This window comes from Trachymyrmex septentrionalis, unplaced genomic scaffold (assembly GCF_001594115.1).
Source record: "Trachymyrmex septentrionalis isolate Tsep2-gDNA-1 unplaced genomic scaffold, Tsep1.0 scaffold60, whole genome shotgun sequence".
NCBI lineage: Eukaryota > Metazoa > Arthropoda > Insecta > Hymenoptera > Formicidae > Trachymyrmex > Trachymyrmex septentrionalis.
The window spans coordinates 6,271,792-6,276,902 of NW_017305779.1; positions in this window are offsets into that span (position 1 = coordinate 6,271,792).

A 5,111-nucleotide genomic window follows, 5' to 3' on the forward strand; every position below is an offset into this window, starting at 1 on the left:
ATATATATATATATGTAATATTGTTCAATACAGCAAAGTTCTTCAAATTTAATTAAGAATAATCTTATTTTAAACTATTAAAATATCATATTGCGTAACATTTATGTGATAAATATACTTTTTGTCACAAACGTAGTGAAAGATAGCATACATTTCGAAGATGTATTCGACGTGAGTCCATGAAAGATGAAAAAAGGAGAGGAACTTTAAGAAACTTGCACGAACAGCAGAAATCGTAATGAGATTCTATTCCGCATTCTATTCTGCCGCGTATAATTCGTGCGCGACATCAGCTTCGATCGCATTCTGGGACCATCGCGGCACGCATGAGTCTCGGTTAATCAAGTGGAACTGTCCGTCGGCTGTGTTGCGGAGGGCATCGGACAAGACAGACCGTTTGCGTGATCGACAGACAGTGTCCGCGTGACGTCGGACAGGTGGTGGCGAGCTGGCACAAACCCCTCTCGTACACCTTCCTTCCGTACGGGGGAGGATCGCGGATAAGGATACTTCTTTATAATTCGACTGCCGCAGCAATTGTACGCGTATCGCATCTGCGTCGTATCTTCTTAGAAACTAAAGCGCTGAGATGATCGAGAGCCTTTTTCCGTGTGTATTATATTATATAAAAATAAAGTGAAACAAATAAAGTCGTCATCCTCTTATAATGAGTGCTCTTATAATAAGTTCTGAAAAAATTCATGACGGGCAGTCAATTTACTAGTTGGATACTTTATTCGATCAAGATGGAGTTCACTGCTATGGTAAATGCGATCGAAGTTCTTCGCAAACGAAGAGTCGTACGAAAGATCTCAAGACTGTCGGTTCGACTTCTTTGGGTGTATTTATTACCAGGATTAGGATTCGGGGCTACCACTCGTTTGATTACCTCACGTAAGTCCTTGGCTCCCCACTTTCGTTTTCGCGATTTCATATCAGCCCCTCTTGCATTAAATGGATCGTGAGCCATTAAATTGTGCGTACGTTTCGGTAGACCTGCACACGAAGAGGGTAATCTAGCTCCGAGGCTATAAAATGTGTGGATTGCTGATTTTGAAGGGATACATAGCCGAGCAGTGCTTTGATTAACCGCGTTACATGGAACATATATACATACGGAAATGCTTCGCATCACGTTTGTGCTATTCATCGATATTTAAAAATAAAGTAAAAACAACAGGCTTTGAGAAAAAAAGACTTTTATTGTCCATTTATTTAGATCACATATACAGTCTCATAGTAATTTAAGTAATAACATAAATTAATCGGAGCATAATTGTTTCTCTTATAAGAAGACAAAAGATCGATTAGAAATTACAATACAATCGATTAAATGATCATTAAAATGTTAAGCCATTGTAATAGTTTGGATTGAATTTTTTTAAAATTCATTTATACATACAAAAAACTTAAAAAAAATCATCTTCATCTTTTTTAATTCTCAGGCATTAAATATATCAATTGCGATATTTCTATAAATTATCTATATATCGTATATACATTTAAACGTAAATTATAATTATACTTGAGACGACTGTAGAAATCGCCACAAAGTCTCTCAACCTCTCTCGGTCAGCACTGGGGGGACAGATGGTGCGCCTGGAGAAAAGAAGGGTAGCAGTTCTCGGCGTGTGCCCTGCCTAAAGGCGCGGAAAGCACCATGATCGAAGATCCTAGCGATCGACTGGGGTTGAGGGAGGAGGGAGAACGATCCGTCCGTCGAGCACCAGATGACAGAGCCATGACCTAGGAAATCCCACGGACGCAAAGGATCTGAAAAAAGGAGAAGGAGGAGGAGGAGGAGGAGGAGAAGGAAAGAGGCATACGTCGGACGGGGCACTGAAAAATTGATGTTCTCGCGTCGGTTCCACCCCCGATATACAACGTGGAAGAAGGCGAGACGGTAAGGGGGATGAGGGAGACGGAAGAGGTGGAAGAGGAGCAGGCGAACGTCGGTGGTGAAACACGATGACTGGCGATCCGCCGCTCCTTTTTTCGAGGTCGTGGCGGCAAAACTTCAAGGACCCTCACCGGGGCCAGAAACACTCGCTTGGCCCCCTAATTATCACTACGGGGGTTCCCCTTTTCGGACGCGGTGCCCTCTCCCGGGTACAAAACTGCTCGGCAGGGGTCCCGCGCGCAGAGCCCCCTTTACGTCCTCCTCTCGGCATCGTTCTTCTTTCATACCTCCCTCTTGTATACATCCTCCCGTCCTCCCACGGCCGGTCGTCGATCGACCCACAAATATCTTCTTCTCCCTTTACCAATTCCTCTCGATTCGACCGACGTTTATCAATATTTTCGTGCGCGCCCCGCCACGGAAACGATTGCGCTCGCAGCGTAATCAAGAGCTTCGACGAAACTCGAACGAGAGATATAGTTGTCTAACCACTGTAACTAGCCGATCGAGCTGATCGAGCGTGGAATTGCATTCTCGCGATCGATACGTATGGCCACTTGTTGAAGTAAAACAGATCGTATCAAAAAGGTATCATCGATCGCGAGTCCTGTTAAAAAGATAATCGATATCTTTTACACGCTTGAGAACACTTTCTAAAAAGTTGCAGCTATCTTTTGGAATCATATTTCTTTCTTTCCCTCAACGAACTTTAACGCGTTTCTTATATCAAAGAGATAAAGTCGGATTCATCGTATCAAATCTTCTAAAAAGACGTCTTAATTCTGTTTGTATCCGGCCAGAAGTTCCATCCTCTAATCTCCTGCGCTCTCTTCCGTTCGATTATCCTCTCGATCTCGACTTTCCCCTCCGACTATCCTCCCCTCTCCCACGAATACGCGATCAATCGCAACATAAATTTCAACGCGAACGAGAGAGTATTATTCTTAGACAAACATCAGAGCAACCACTTGATCCAGGCGATCAAAGTCTCCACTGAGCTTTCGCGTCGCTGCACCACCATGCGCTTAGGGGTGTAACGCGTCGAAGGGCCATCGACAAACACCGTAAGACTGTATTCGGATGTTACCCCCCCCCTCCTCTTCTCCCGCGGAATGCGTGCTGTCCCGTGCACGCATCCAACCACGCCACCGCCAGAACGAGTTCACCCCCCGCCCGATCCGACACTTGGCCCGCTCGCAGCAGTTACACGCATCTCTCCGCCGCGAGGGTTGGCCGCCCCCGCTTGTTCGTTCAGGATGGTTGGCTTGATCGTTGATGTTTCGCCCTGCGCGCCCGTGACGAAGTAGGCGGCCGAGGGTTGCTCGACTCTGACGCAAACCGGCGAAAGCGAGAAAAAGAGAGGAAAGCAAAAGCAGAATGAGAGAGGGAGAAAGAGAGAGGAACAATGAGAGAGAGAGAAAGGGAAGGGATGCACACTTCGCGTTTCCCACGTGCTGCTCGGTGCAAACGTCGTGCATCGCGTGCTCACCTATACGTCAGTCCAAAGGGAATGGGATTAGTCAGGGGTTGCTCGGAACGGGGGGTAGGTGGAGAGTTAGTGCGGGTCTCGGGAAACGACTCGGGGGATGATTGCAGGGCCGGCCGCGTGACGGTAACTACTAGGGCTTGGCATGACGGACAGCCCGACGGCAGCGAGCGCGCGCGCGCGCTCATGGTCACGCGGCCTGTCTCTTCCGAAAAGTTTTCTTGTCCACCGCCCTCATCCATCCCCTCGTCCCTTTGCAGCCATCCCCCGTGCGCTCGTAACGCGATCGTTTCATGGCGTGACACCTCGCGCGATTTGTAAGGAATTTTGTCGAAGGGTTCCGGGGCCGTCCGGTGTCCGGAATTGGACGATTAGGCCATGCATCTCTGAGGGAAAAAGATTGGAGAGGCGTTAACAAAAAGATTTAAATAATTAAGCATTTAAATTGAGAAGCTGTTATATCTTCTACTGCCTCGTATGATTCTTAATGTTAACTATTAATTTTACTACTAGAAAGAAATTCTGGAAATTACAATTCTCCAAACTTTCACGATTAAATTTTACAAATTTCATTTTGGAACACGCAAACTAACTTTTTCAATCGTCCAAGATAATCACGTGTCTTTTTTAGTGAAACCACTCACAGTGAGATATCTTCGTGAAAATATATCTGAAAATCAAAATGGACATGTTAAAAATTAATAAATATGTTATCGAAATCGAATCGTCTTTTTATAGATAAAGAATATTTTGTGCTAATTTATTTACGTAAATGATGTAATATTCCATAAAATATCGCTTCTTTTTTTACATTATATTTTGTAATTTTTAGAAAATGAGAATTACAAAACTTTGTTTTCAATTTAAAAAACCTAGTTTATAGTCTCGCCATCATTTCGGTGCGTACATTTACTTTGGTGGCAGATTTTTTGAAACTTCTTTACTATGTGTGTGTGTACAATGCGTTGCGTGGCGCAGCGGTTCAGTAATATCATTTATCTGTAATTGTCAGCAACGGTAATGCAACAGTTGCTATCAACGCCATGACTTCAATACGACTATCGTTATCTGCCGCATTAGCTCGTCGCTAATTATTGTCTATAGTGCGCTTAGAATTGCGTTTTATTTTTACACACAAGAAAAATAGTTTTAAAAAATACTATGAATTTTATTCCTAGAAAAAATAGAGGTAAAAATAAACGTATTTTTTTTTAACTATCTTTTCCGAGTATCTCTCTGTTTATTAATGTCAACATAGATTAGTCGAACGAAACTTCAGTTCCGCGTGTTTAAGCCGACAGCATTTCCAGATCGTATCGATATATCCCCTCGAGAGGATCTATTTGTTTTTAGGTATTATTTTATATGATAGCGGTTATATATTTTCTATTACCGGTTACGTCCATCATTGCGAGCGTTATCGCGCTCTTGTAACATCAATATTTTACTTCAATAACAGCGTTAAATATTTTTTTCACAAGGCAAATATCGGTCGATAGTTAAAGAGTATGCACAAACTATACAATAATTTAATGATTCCATTTATCTTTCTTTTGATGGTGGTTAATTACAAACTTGGGAATCTTATCAGTAACACGCATTTCTTTAATAATTCTTTTGTCAGACACAATTTTCGAAATATAAAGTAAAAATTCGATATTTTACTTTTAAAAGAATTTAGGATAATATAACGCAATTTCATTAAAAACTTGGAAGGTCCAATCT